We start from the raw sequence: 15,660 nt of genomic DNA, 5'->3' as shown, positions 1-15,660 counted from the left end.
GTGAACGTTGTTAAAAGTCACACATTTAACAGCACTGACTTCAGTTAGCGCTGTTAAAAGTCATACATTCAGTAGCGTTTGCTTCAGTGAGTGATGTTAAAAGTCATACATTCATACATTTAACAACACTTGTTTTAATGAGTGCTCACACATTTAATAGCATTGACTAAAGTCAATGCTCTTAAATGTATGAACGTATGACTTTTAACGGTGCTCACTAAAACAAACATTGTTGAATGTATGACTTTTAACATTGCTCAGTAAAGTCAGCGCTGTTAAAAGTTACACATTTAACTATGTTTGCTTCAGTAAGCATTTTTAAAGGTCATATAATTAAACAACGTTTGTTTTAGTGAGCACAAATCTTTGTATATTTAAAAAAAAATTCACACACAATAGTACGCATATAATTCAGTTTTCTATTTCTCTTATTCTTCTTCTTCTCTATGGGTTAACTTTTTTCCCTTTTGTTTTCAATTTCTCTCTTCAAGCAATTTATCAGTGTTTGGTTTCTCTCTTCAAGCATAAGGTGAATCATTATCTTACTTTACCTAATTTATTTCCCTGTGATTCACTTCTGTTTCTTGCATTTACATCTATGTTAACCGCTTATTTTATAATATAGGAATCTGTCAAGGTTGAATCTAGATGGAGTCGTTGGTGATTTACTAAACTTGCAATCTCTGTATTTATTTATTGTATTTGATTATTATTTTTCCATCCTTATTTTCTGTCTAAATTTTAATTTGATTCTTATTATATTGAATCTGAACTTTATCTTTTTGTCATTGACAATAAATCCTTTTATTTCTTTAGTTAAGGGAGACAAGAAATTCATGGATTAGCTGTCTACATCTTCACCACCTTCATCGCTTTCATTAGTGCATATAATCTTCTTGGTTAATGAATTTGTATTAAGGGAGACACGTTCATGCAATGGTTTATGAATTAGGTTTTCAGAATGATGTTTCTATTGTAAATATAATGGAGTTGGATATGTTTGTCATGTGTTTAATATAATGTCTGATAGAGATGTTGTCTTATTTAGAAAGTAGACATTTAACAACGTTCGCTTCAGTGGACACTGTTAAATGTCTATTTTCTACAGCAATGTTGAATCTAATCTTATATTCTACTACGTTCACATAGATAATGTCTGTAAGCACTGTTGAATGATAATTTTAAAAGTTGTTGTTTTGCTGATCTAGCATAATGATATATCAAACATTTTTTCTAAGCAGTTCAAATTTGTCAAACATGTTTTGAAAATAAAAAATGAAAAATAAAAGCCTAGGTCAAAAATAAAGGTCTAGAGTGGGTAGGTTTTCACATGGCATATTGAATACATTAGAGAGAACCTTCGTCGCCACTGTCGTCATTGGAGACAAACTACTCCTTCAATTATCAAACAATGAGAATAGATCTAAAAAATAAACAAAAAAATCAATAAAAATATACACTTTAAAGTTTTGATTGTAACATAAAATTTGTTTAAACAAATCTACAAAATAAACAAAAATCAATGAAAATATGTACTTTAAAGTTTTGATTGTAACATAAACATTGTTTAACGTGTTAAGCTGAATATTATAAAACAAGCTCTTCACAAAAGGATAAAACCAAATTCATCCGTTCTACAGAGGAGTAATCCAAGGGCTTGTCGAGAAACTAAGAATTATAAAGAGACTTAATCTGACTTGGAAGAAAAATGAAAAATTAAACATACAAGAACTGATAAATTTAGGTTTGTGAAACATGAAACATAACAATGAAAAAAATTAAATGATTAAACTTAAAAATAAAGGAAATTTTCAGGTTTGTGAAATATGCACAAGACAAATAAGTACATAATTTATAATAATACTTAATGTGTGTACATGAACATGCACACACAACTACACAATTGACAAAAATAATTATAACAAGACAAAATCCTAACATATAATTTGGGGTTACCTAGTATGATCATGATAATCTCTAATTGCTTCTGAAAGCTCAAACATTGAACCTACATAACAATATATATAAATCAAACCAAGGGAAGTCAAAAAAATGGTAAATAAGATAAGGAACAAAACTCAACTCATTTTTTTGATACGATAAATAACATAATCAATGTTTATCTAGATTGAGCTCCCTTAGATAATAAAATCAAGAAGGATGTGTCAGTCCCTTCTGAATTTTTGGAGAAGTTGTAAGGTATTCTCTATAAAAATTTATGAAAATCACCACAAGCAAGGATACATGCTAACTCTACTTATCAAAATTTGGATACCACACACGGAATAAGTAATAAAGTGATAAAGAAACACTTACTCTTCTATGGCTAATCAGGAAAAGAAGGGTTAAGGAAGGGTTAGAAGAAGTGAAACTAAGGGTTAGAGGAAGTGGAACTAAATGAAGGGTTAGAGGAAATGGAATGAAAGGTCTAAAAGAAATGAATTTGTGTCTTTTTGGCCAAGGATACAATGTGATGTGTCCATGGTAGATGATGGAGGTGTTTGGGCGGAAAAAATGAAGAAAGTTGAGAAACAATGTGTCCAACATCACAAGATTGCTTAAAGAGTGTATGAATTGAATAAATTAGAAAGATTACTTGAACAACTTTTAACATAGACTCGTAGGTGAACTTTGATTATTTTGATTACAACAGAGATTGATGTGGAGAGAATGGGGCTATAGTATCTAGCATGTGGTGTTGGTCAATGATCTTGTTATGTTCATTAAAGGTATATGTTGAGAACATGATTATTGATGTATTGACTGTGTAAGAGTTTTATTTAATGTTAGTCCTATATCTATCATTCAATTTTTGTTATCATTGACTCTTCAAAAGTAATACAAATAAATAGAGAATAATGTATTGACTGTATATAAATTTTTATACGAACGATATATTATATTACAATCTTATTTCTATGTATCATCACCCTAAAGTAGTTCATCAAAACATTGAATACATACTCTTTCTATCCATCTCAGAATCCTACTATTTGGCTGGGACACCGTAACTGCTTTTAATGTATTGAATGTTATAGTTGCAAAATTACTAACATTCAAGAGATCGATCATTGGATGCACAAAACAACTATAAAACCTCATATTGCCCACACAATCATGTAGGCCTTGAAAACTAGAGGAATTGGCCAATCTTAAATGTCATGTAGTTTAGAGACATTAGCTAAAACCCCTATGCCTGAAATAATGTGGCCCAAATCAACTATCTATATAATTTTACATTTATAGATATCATGAAATTTTGACAGAAGTTAGTTATAGGGTTAATGTTGTAAATTACTTTTTTATTATGAAAAATTTAAAACCTGTGCACTTGCAGAGGGCAAAGACGTATGTCAGTGATTCAATCAAGAAAGCTTTGGTGGATTCAATCAAGAAAATAAAATAAAAGTTTCTAACTTGCAAACATGCAAACATGCATCATTGTTTCAATCGAGAAAAAAGTATATATTTTGTTTATTAATTTGAAAATAAAAAGTTTAATAACTCTGAACTTTACTTACCAAAAGGCACATAGCTGTAAAACTAAAAGTTCATGAAAGTTTTCAACAGTTATGATGTCATCTTTGTATAATATATTAAGCGAGATACCTGTACATTTACATGGGTAATATATTTTACCATAGTTAAGAACATACATATTATATGTGCATTGTCTCTCTAAGTATAAGAAAGAACTTCAAATTTTCTTATTTTGAAATTGATATTCCTTCAAAATTCAATAGCTCTCATTGTTTAACTTGACAAAGTTTAAATATATACAATATCACAATTTGGAAGAACTCAATTTTATAATATGAAAAACTAAAAATTGTAAATGAGTTTAGAAATTGATGAGTTAATAGGTTGAATGTTAGGCTCTGATTAGTATTACACATATCAATAGAATCATAATTGTTGTGTCTTTTTTCATCACCTAATATTATTAAGTTTAAAAATAGTTGCATCAATAACTTAATAACTGATTGAATTATATTATAAATATTTTTATTTGGAATTAAACTCTAATTAATAAGATCAATGTTATTATATTTTTTGTTGAAGCGATTATGTACAATTATTAATAGTTTATTATAATATTTTAAAATTATATCATTGTCTTGATTAAATATCATCAAGTTTCCACATTAATTGTAATATCATAGTTATTCTATTAATAATATGATTGGATTCTTGGTATTAACGCACATTGATGATATTAAATGAGAACGTTTTAAGATCTATTTAAATAATTAATATTAAATATTGTTATTTTTACGAAATAAATCCACTATGTATCATTTTCTAGCCATATAGAATAACAACAAATTTTCTTATTAATTGTAATATAATAGTTCATTCTTTCTATTAATAATAAGATTAGATTTCTACTATTTAAGTTTTAAAAATGATTAAATAATATTAATTGAGAATGTTTTAATTTAAAATATAATTTTTAAATAGAAACAAAATCATCATTTTTTTATCGACAATGGTTAGGATGTTTGTATTGTTTGCGAGCGATACTCGAACCCTTGATCTCCTTCACTCTAACCCTAACCATTAAACTACCTTATAACTCATTTTTTATTTTTTTTAAAATTTGTTATGGGTGATGCTCGAACTCACAATCTCGTTCATTACATTTCTTAAACTTTTTCACTTTAATTATCATATCACCTTAATTACGTTATAAGAAATGGCTCTGTTAGGGCAAAAATATTTCCAACTTCTTGGGAATCTATCCTAACTTCTTGGAAAGGAATCTCCAACTATCTTGGATCTTGTACAATGTTGTCTTCTCTATCTCCTTCTTTTTCTTATCCTATCATTTCACCATTATGACTTGCACAGACTCTATTATCCCGTGAAAATGCTTCATTGGGGAGATTAATGCTCCTAAATTTTAGCAAAAGGAACCAATAACTGCCAACCAAGTTGAACAACTACTGGGGAAAAAAATCCTTCATTCAAGCACTCAACAATACTTCTGATATCGTTCCATCTCAGTTGCCTGAGCCTTGCCTCAAAAGAGATGCGATTGCCATAAAAATTCCTGAATCAGACTATCAAGAAGGTTTAATTCGGTGCAAGAATCATCTTCACAGAAGAATCATATTCTCTAAAGGGGACTCACCATTGAAGTTTATAGATCTGAAAATTAAACTAACTACTATGTGGAATATGGTGGGAAAGTGGTCTACGGTCTCTTTGGGGAAAGGATTTTATGATTTTTCATTCTCTTCCATGGAGGACATGAGAAGAATCTACTCTGTGGGGTCGTGGAGCTTGAAGTCGTGATTCCTAAAACTATTCTTATGGACACCTGACTTCAACCCAAACTTGCAAAAACTATCTCACACGCAATGCTGGATCTATATTCATAACCTCCCTCAAGAATGCTAAAGTCCAAGGATAATATATTCTATAGCAGGTGGCATTGGGACTCCATTCTCGATGGATATGGCAACCAACAATAGATCTTTTGGGCATTATGCAAAGGTGTTAGTTGAATTTGATCTAAAAGCGAAGCTTCCTGATCAAATCCTTGTAGAAAGGGAAGGATTTGCTTTCTTTGTTCCAATTGACTATGAGAATCTTCCTAATTTCTGCAATGGTTGCCTTGTCATTGGTCATAATATATGTAACTGCCGCAGAGAAATCAAACAACCAGTTGAGAAGGCTCATCATAAAACATATATCAAGAAAAATGTGGGGGAAGTAATGGCAACTGAGACTAAGGTGCCCAAACCTCAAGTGCATGCTGAGGACTTGGCTGCTAAGACGGTTCATAACATTTCCAATGTTGATGACGTCCCAATGGGTGAGAGAGAGAATGATCTAGTCATAAACCTAGACATAGACAACACAAGGGAGATTAACTTGGAGGAATTGGAGAAATTGGAGGTCACTCCAAAAACTAGAAGGGCCAAACAAAAGGGGAAGGGGTTTAAATATGTTCAGAGTGGAGGGGAATACTCTACTGAGGATGAGGATTTATCTATTTCATCTAATGAAAATGTGGTCGTGCAAGAAATAACTGAGATTGTTAATCAGGATGTGGCCAATGATATTCGGCTAGTTGGAAGACTTTGGGCTGATCAAAATGAAGCTGAGGAGGAGAGGGATGATTTCACACCAGTTCTATCAAAAGCTTAAAAGAAGAAAAATTAAACTGAATAGCAATAAGAAAAAGGTGCATCAAACCCGAAGGGGTGGCTATCTCAAGAGTAACAAATGAGAATCCTATACTTGAATTGTAGAGGATTTGGTAGTATCAAGACAAGGCTTTTTCTGAAAAACCTTTGTGATTCTGAAAAACCTTTGTGATTCTAATAAACCTGATTTGGTGCTTATAGCGGAGCCAATGATTCCTATTGATTTTGTTAACCCTTTGGTTTGGAAGGAGATGAATCTAAAGGTTTTTGTGTTTAATGATAGAGGTACTCATTTACCTTCCATCTGGGGTCTTTGCAAGTATGATTTAAACCCTTCTGTTCTAAGCAATTCAGATCAACAAATTGCTATGGAGGTTAGTATAGATAATAATAAGCTCTTCATTACTGTGGTTTATACTAATAACAGCTTTGTTCAAAGAAGATCTATATGGACTGAAGTTCAGAATGTCATGGCAGCTAACCCCGACACTTGGTGCTGTATTGGAGATTTTAATGTGGTTATTGGTGCTCATGAGTGTAGAAGCGCTAGATTACCTGCTAGAACTCATTGTCAAGAATTCAAATCTTTCTCAGATAATGCTGGTCCCTTGCATCTGATCACTTTAGGGGCTCAATTTACTTGGTCAAACAAAAGGAGGGGTGTTGCCCTTACTGAAAAAAAGCTTGATAGATCCCTTTGTAATGAGGAGTGGCTTAGTTGTTGGAATCAGGTCTCTTATGGTACTCTGCCAAGGCTAACATCTGATCACCACCCTATTTTGTTGCAATCCACTCTACAAAATAAGGATAGATTCACAGCTTTCAAATTTCATAAAATGTGGATTCAACATGTTGATTGTAGGAGATTGGTGGAGGATAGTTGGAGAGTGAAAGTGTATGTATGTCCTATGTTTGTTCTAACTCAAAAGTTGAGAAATCTTAAGAGAGACCTTAAGACTTGGAACATCAATGTTTTTGGCAATGTGCACCTGAAAGTGAATACTGCAAAGGCTAATGTTAACTCCATCCAAAAGTGCATCAGTGATTTGGGCCCTTGTCCCGACCTCATTAATCAGGAGGATAAAGCTCAATCTGAGCTTTTGGAGGCTCTTATGTTAGAAGAAGTTTTCTAGAAGGAGAATACCAGAATCAACTGGTTTTCTCAAGGAGATAGAAACACTAGTTTCTTCCACAAAATAACTTAGATCAGTCATGCCACAAAGTCTATCTCTACGTTGCAGAATGATGATGTTCTCATAACCAATCATGATGATATTGATAATCATGTGATAAGTTTGTATATTGTGTTGTTTGCCTCCTCAAATGATACAAATCCAAATAATCTAATCTAGTCTGTGATCTCTTCCTTGGTCAATGAGGATGAAAATAACAATCTAACTAGAATTCCTTCCAATGAGGAAATCAAAGATGATGTCTTTGCTTTAAATGGGGAGGGTGCCCCTGGACCAGATGGTTTTGGAGGTTGCTTTTTCCAAGGCTTTTGGGACATAATATGTACTGAGGTCTGCAATTCGGTTAGGCAATTTTTCCATCAAAGTTGGTTGTTACCCAACATCAATTCAAACAATGTTATCCTGATTTCTAAAAGCCCTGGTGCAGAAAGAATTGAAGAGTTCAGGCCTGTTGATTTAGCTAATTTTCAATTCAAGATCATAACTAAGGTGTTAGCTGATAGGCTTGCATCAATTGCTCCTAGAATTATTTCTACTCAACAAAGAGGCTTCTTAAAAGACAGAAAAATCCAAGACTGCATTTTCCTTGCATCAAAGGCTATTAACTTGCTGGATCATAAGACATTTGGAGGAAACTTGGCTATAAAACTCGACATCAAAAATTCTTTTGATACTATTGATTGGAAATTCCTGTTGGATACTCTCAAAGCTTTTGGCTTCAATTAGATCTTCATTCATTGGATCGAGGTTATTCTGAAGTCTGCAATGCTATCAACTAATATCAATGGCAGAAGTGTTTGTTTCTTCCAATTCCAAACAGGGGTCAGGCAAGGGGATCCTCTCTCCCCTCTGCTCTTTTGCATTGCTGAAGATGTCTTGAGTAGAGGAATCTCTAAGCTGGTGAGAGATGGAAAACTTAGCACAATTACTGGTCCTAAGGGTCTTCAAACTCCTAGTCATGTCCTTTATGCAGATGATATTCTTTTTTTTTTTTTGTAAAGGCAAAAAAACGGAGTTGCTTGAGCTCAATAAGCTAATTATGCAATATGTTGAGGCATCAGATCAGCATATCAACAACAATAAGTGCAAGTTTTACACTTCTTCTACTAATCCTAGGAGGATTGTCTCTCTATCTTCTTCTTTGGGGTTCTCAGTAGGCTCTCTTCCTGTTAATTATCTGGGAATTCCTCTGTTTAAAGGTAGACCTAGGAAATTTCATCTGCAACCTATATAGCTAACAGAATTTTGGCTAAATTAGCAACTTGGAAAGGCTCCATTATGTCTATCATGGGCAGAGTTGAGTTGGCAGGTCCATCATCCAGAGCATGCTAGTCTATAGTTTCAAAATTTATAAGTGGCCAGGGAAATTGATCAAGTTGGTTGACAGAGGCATGAGAAATTTCATATGGGTTGGTGATATTGGGGTAAGGAAATTGGTAATTGTGGCTTGGAAAAACGTTTGTGCTCCTCTGAAGGAAGGAGGTATTCGGATAAGATCAATCAAGGTGATGAACAATGCTGCTTTGTTAAAACTGGCCTGGGATATGAAAGCTTCTAATCGGATATGCGCTAGTTTTTGTATACAGAGGTTTGGTACAAATACTTCTGCTGCTTCTGGGCAATTCAAGTCATCTATTTGGCATGGAATCGAGGAGAACTGGTCAGAGGCTATTGAGAATTCTCTATGGTTGGTGGGGGATGGCAAAATGATAAATTTCTGGACAGATAATTGGCTCTGGCTCACTATGGTTGACTATCTTCAAATCCCTCGGGAATGGCATTCCAAGCTTTAGGACAGGGTTGCAGATTTTGCTCTTGACTCAAAGTGGTTGATACTAGAGCCTTTGATCAGGGGATGTCCTCATGTAGTCTCCAAGATAACTCAAATCTCAAGAAACAATTGCATTGATAGAGTTGTCTAGCAAAACTCTAATGATGGTGACCTTACTTATAAGATAGCTTATAATCATGTTTAAAAAAAATAATCCTTCTATAAATTGGTGTAGCCAAATCTGGTCTTTGGCCATTCCTCCATCAAAATCCTTTATCACATGGAGGCTATTGCTCAGGAAATTGCCAATGGATGAGAGCCTTCAAATGAGGGGTATGGTGCTGGCTTCTAAATGCAATTTATGCAATGAATCTCAAGAGGATTCTGAGCACCTTTTTTTTCAGTGTAAGTTTGCTATGGCTATTTGGTATATGGTCTACAATTATGAATTGCAGCAAACAATTCTCGAACTAGATCAAGGAGATTTTCACTGCCTGTGTGGTGCATAAAATTGCCACAATATGGTTTTGCAGAAACCAAAAAAGATTTAATGATATAAACAATTCTATTACACAAGCTATTTCTAAAATAAAAAGAGAAACTTCTTTGACTGACATCTGCTCTAAAACTTCGTCTACTTCTTGCAATGTCTCTGAGCTGATCTTCTTGAGAGCCTTTAAAACTCCTTTAAAGCTCAGCAAGGCCCCGAGAATTTTAGAAGTAGTTTGGGAAATGCCTAAGGAGGGCTGGATAAACGCTAACACAGATGGTGCTGCTAAAGGATCTCTTGGTTTAGCTGGTGCATGCAGAATTTTCGGAAATCATTTAGGGACTTGCATAGCTTACTTTGTTGTTTTCATTGAAACTCAGTTCGCCCTTTATGCAGAAGTCTTTGTTACTATTCAAGCTGTGAATCGGGCTTATAATAATGGTTGGAGGAATTTGTGGCTCGAGTGTGACTCGACCACAATTGTGGACATTTTCCATCGTAAAGCAAAAGTCCCTTGGAAGATTAGCAATGCTTGGGAAGACTGCAAATCCAAGTTGTCGGCAATTAATTTTCATATTTCTCACATCTTTAGGGAGGGAAAAAATTGTGCTGATAATTTAGCTAACTATGCTATAGATTCTAGGTAAAATTCTTCATGGAACTAAACTCCTTCTTTTATAAAGGAAGAGTACAATAGAAATAGACTAGGCCTCCCTAGTTACAGGTTCAACAATTTGTAATTTGCTTTTTCGGCTCTTGTATGACTTTTCTTCTATATATTAGTTGGGTTCTTTGCCTAAAAAATAAAAAATAAAAAAAACCTTAATTAAGTTATATATTCCATAACTGTTACGAAGATTCCTTATATATTCCATAATTATTCTCATAATTTACTGTATAGTTTTTAATCTTCTTCATCTATTATCTTTAATATTTTGTTTATGTTATATTTCATATTGTTACTATAATAATATAAAAATTGTAAAATATAATTATAAATTTCTTAGTTACATTATATATTCCATAATTGTTATGAAGATTTCTTATATTCTATAATTTATTTGTTCTTTCTGATAGATTTTGGTATATGTTGTTAATTGATTCTATCAATATTGTAACTGATCTGCAAATTTATATTCTATTTTTATAACTGATACAAAAAAATCCAACTATTCTATTTCTTCATGAGTTTTGAATCAGATATTATAATTCTACCAATTTATATATAATGAGAACTGCTTAAAATTTGGAAATCATAAATAATTTAAACAAAATATATTTCCTATTGTTACTATTATAATATTGCAATTGTAAAATATAATTATAAATTCTTTATATACTCCTTAATTATATTATATATTTCATAATTGTTATGAAGATTCCTTAATTTAGTTGCTCTTTCTAATAGGTCTTGGTTTATGTTGTTAATTGATTCTTTTCATTTTGTAACTGATCCGCCAATTTATGTACTCTTTCTGTAACTCATACAAAAAATTCCAACTATTATATTTCTTCATGAGTTTTGAATCATATGTTATAATTGTACCAATTTATATTCATAATGAGCATTGCTTAAATTTGAAAATCATAAATAATTTAAACAAAATAATAATCAAGTCAATTGGTTATCATAATCAAAATTCATTAGTTATATTTTTACAAATTTATCTCCATAACGAGGAATGTCTAAAATTTGGAAACCGTAAATAATTTAAATAAAATATAAATCAAATAAAAATAAATATAGTATTCTTATTCATATATCGGAATGCCAAAAAATCTATAAGCAAAGAACCAAATATATTATATTGTGTTGTTGACAGCCCAAATAATATAAATTTCTAAGCAAACAATAAAATAAGGTAATGATGTTTATATAAAATTTCCAAAAGCACAAATATTGAGTCAAAATGAGTGTGTTAAACAAAATATATATTAAAAATCATCGATTAGAGAAAATAAAATACAAAATCCACAAATGAGTGAATAACTAGGTGTTTCTGAAACATGCATAACAAAACAATTAAAATGGTGATTCTTTGAATAAAAAAAATGTATAAGTAAAATAAGAGATGAATAGAGAGAAAACTAACCTGTGGAAATATTTTAAGGGAGAACCAAACTACAAAGAAAAAGAAAAAATGACAAAAGTAAGATAAGATGAGGAGACAAATATATTAATAACAAAAATAAATGTAATATTGTAAGTGAATGTATATATAAATGGAGATTGAGTACATATCATAGGTTTTGAAGGTTTGATCTTCTTTGAGGAAGATACCCTTGCTTATCAGACGCTAAAGAAAAGAAATGTTGGAAGAACATGTCTATAAAATAATAAAATCAGTAAAAATACATCTAAAAATAAGGAAATCAATGAAAAAATAAAAAAAAATCATGATAAAGATAAAAACAGATCTACAACATAAAACATATCTACAAAATAAACAAAAATATGAATGAAAAATATACTTTAAACATCAGATTTACAAAATAAGAATAGATTTACAAAACAAATAAAAAATGCACTTTAAAGAGAATGATTGGAAGAGAAAGAAAATGACGATAATTAAATGAAAATATGAAATGAAACCAAAGAAAAAGAAGATTGTTGAGAAAGAAAGATAAAGTCACGACCTCAATAACAATTCAAATGCAATTTAAGGTGTAGTCATAAAAAATGCAATAACTATGTATTAAATTATTACTATAATCAAGAAAGAGCAAATATAGTGTGAAAAGATACATATGATTTAGGAGGAAAAAAATGAAGGAGAAGGTGACATATGTGGCAAATGGTAATGTGGTAGGAGTTTTTTTGTTATATAGTTAATAAATTATCTGTGTATTTACAAGAGATAATATTTTTTGCTACATAATTAAGAATATATATATATCATGTGTTCATTTAATGTAGAAGTTTAGGATCTAGCAAACATGCAGACTAAATTATTAAATTAAAAAATGTATTATTGGAAGTCATGTAATTAAATATAATGGATGAGAGTAACAATGCATTCAATTTAAATGTGTCCAATAAGTTTTAGGTTATTAATAAAAATATAAAGATTAAGAGAAAAAAATATGTACTGACAATGTATGAAATTTATATATTATCATTACATCTAGGGGTGTAAAAATTCGGTTCGGTCCGGTTTTCGGTGCATTTTAGTGACCGAACCGATCAAAAACATATGGTTCGGTTCTGCTCAATTAACCGCAAATTTAACTATAAGAACCGAACCGATTCTACGGTTTTTCAATTTAATTTTTTTATAAAAAATCCTGCATCAATTGAAAATTCAAAATGTATTACAAGAGATATTGTTTATCCATAAAATGATAAACATTACTACTATTATTATAAAAAATTATAAATCATATATAACAATACAATTCATGATTAGTAACATATATATCAATTAGTAAAATATATAATAATTACATTTATAACTTTACATTTCATAATTAGTAATACATGTAACAATTCATGTATAACAATATATGATATATGTTAGTTTCAAACTCAATATCACATAAGTAGGAAAATATGTTCTAAATCATAAGACACTAGGAAACAATTTAGTAACTAATAACATATATAATACTAACTTAATAACAATTTAGTAACATATGTAAACATATATAACACTACAATTCATACAAAAATTGATAATTTAAGCTAGAAAATTGGTTGAAAAATTTAAACAATAATAAAACCATAAAATTGGTTGAAAAATTTAAGCTAGTAACATATATTCCCTAATTCCTAGTATATATTTCTTTAATATGCGGTTTGGTTTGGTTCCAACGGTTCCTAAATTTCTAAAACCATAAACCGAACCGAACATAAACAGTTCCTTAAAAAAATAATCGAACCGAACCGTGAAACCGAACCGAACCACATTTTGAGGTTTGGTTTGGTTCTATCGGTTTCGCGGTTTAAACCGGAACCGCTTACACCCTTAATTACATCATCCACTAACGATGTTTAATTATAATCGATTCTTCAAAAAGAGTAATACAAATGAATGATAAATGATGTATTGGTTGTGTATAAATCTTTACAACTGATAGTACATTGATTTTACACTTAAAGATTAATTTATCTTTAAAATAGGAGTAGCAATTTCGAAATAATATAGTGTAATGTAAAAATAGACATACTATGATAAAAAAAAACAGCAAGAAAATGTATAATAATCATTGCTATTGCAATTTTTGGCAAAACAAAGAGCTTTACAAAACTGGAAAAAGAATATAATTTGCAGAATATTACAGTATCAAGATGGGATCATATCGTTGTAAGTGGAAGCTAGCAAGTAGCAACCAATACATGAAAATGTTAATTAAACTATAAATTAAAAACCAGCAAACCAACTATTGTTATTGTTTGAATGGAGATATAATCTGATTAGACATGGGGAAGTAACTTGAGCTGTAGATATGTTTAGTGGTGGAGGAATATGAAAACGAGGTGTAGCGAAAAGAAGATAGGAACTTTGGTTCTTCCTAAATGGTTTCTTTGCCACTTTCCCCATCCAACTTGCAATCACATCATAGGATGTAGTGTCCTATTTTTTGCTTTACTATCTAATATTTAAACTTTACAAATTTTGGTACGTCTTTGTTTTGTATTGTTCAACAATTTTTTAAGGAGGCAAGGCATTTCTGTTTGAGGTAAGCATCTTCACCTTTGAAAATATTATCAATCAACCTGTTCATTTGTGATTACATCTTTGTTTTATTTATTAATAATTTCATATTTGTTTTATCTACTATTATAATTAGCTTCAGTTGTAATCAAAGACTCTTATGTAAAGTTACTATAGCCAATTTATTTATTAACTACGGTTGACCTCATATAAAATTGAATTTTAATATTATAAGTGAGTTAGGACGTTCATTTATTTTATTTCATAAATTCTCATGTTTGATAAGTACCAAACATACCTAAATTTCATACACTTTTATGACACTTATCTTAAGCATAATTGAGAAAAACCAACTTAAAACAATATTTTTTGCATAAAATATCACAATCTTGTATATTTGTGTTTGTATTTCTTTTTTATGTGTTTTGTAGGATTTAGAAAGAAGAAAAAAAGAGAAAAAAGACTGATGGTCAAAGAGAAAAAGAAGTCAAAATCAAGGTGCTCAAACAGGCAGTTGAGCGTGGACCAAGCCACGCTAAGCTGACCTGGACACCAGCCTGACCTGGACCAAGCTGGTCGAGCAAGCAGCTGAGCGGACCTGCTTGGGCGCTCAGCCTAGCACCAGACTAATCCTGACATGGCCAGAACTGAAGTTTGGCACAGTCAGACACAAGCCTGGCAAACGCCCAAGCTGCTCAACAAGCAACTCAACGGTGACACATGTGTGCTCAGCGGTGAACCAGACACCTGCCCAGGTCAGCAAGCACCAAGCCACGTCTCAGTCAGCACGGTCAAAGTTGCTCAACAAGCAGCTTAGCGGTGCCACATGTGTGCTAAGCGGTGTGCACCCAGACTTGACTTAGCCATCAAGAAAACCATGAACTCACCAATGACATCACTTCAAGTAGCCTACCATAGGCTTTTCAGAGTAGCTCACCATAGCTGGTCCCATAGCTCACAACTCGCTTTGGTGAGTCAAGCTTAAGGAGGTGCAAAGCTGCTTGATCAAGTGACCAAACCCATGCTGAAGGGTTTGGTCAGCTGTTGAGCGGTGTAAACAAGCAGCTCAGGGGCTCTAGGGAAATTTCTATAAATAGGAGGCATTTCATTCAAATCAAAGACATCATAAAAAACATCATATATCATTCACCATCTTGCCTTGAAATTCTTCTTCCCTGAAGTTCTCTCTTCTTGTTCTTAGTTCATAGGAGCTTTATTTAAGTAAGTTTTATAATTTTAGTTTATAATTCAAGTGGAGAAAAGGAGAAGGCAAATGAGATTCAAAAAATCAATTTTGTAATCTCATTTGGAACTCAAAGCATCCAATCCTTGGATGGATGACTCATGCTCCTAACAATTTCTTTTGAATATGATTATGTATTTCTACTTCTTCTTT

This window comes from Lupinus angustifolius, unplaced genomic scaffold (genome assembly GCF_001865875.1).
Source record: "Lupinus angustifolius cultivar Tanjil unplaced genomic scaffold, LupAngTanjil_v1.0 Scaffold_39_39, whole genome shotgun sequence".
Taxonomy (NCBI): Eukaryota; Viridiplantae; Streptophyta; class Magnoliopsida; order Fabales; family Fabaceae; genus Lupinus; species Lupinus angustifolius.
This window is presented reverse-complemented; position numbering follows the sequence as displayed.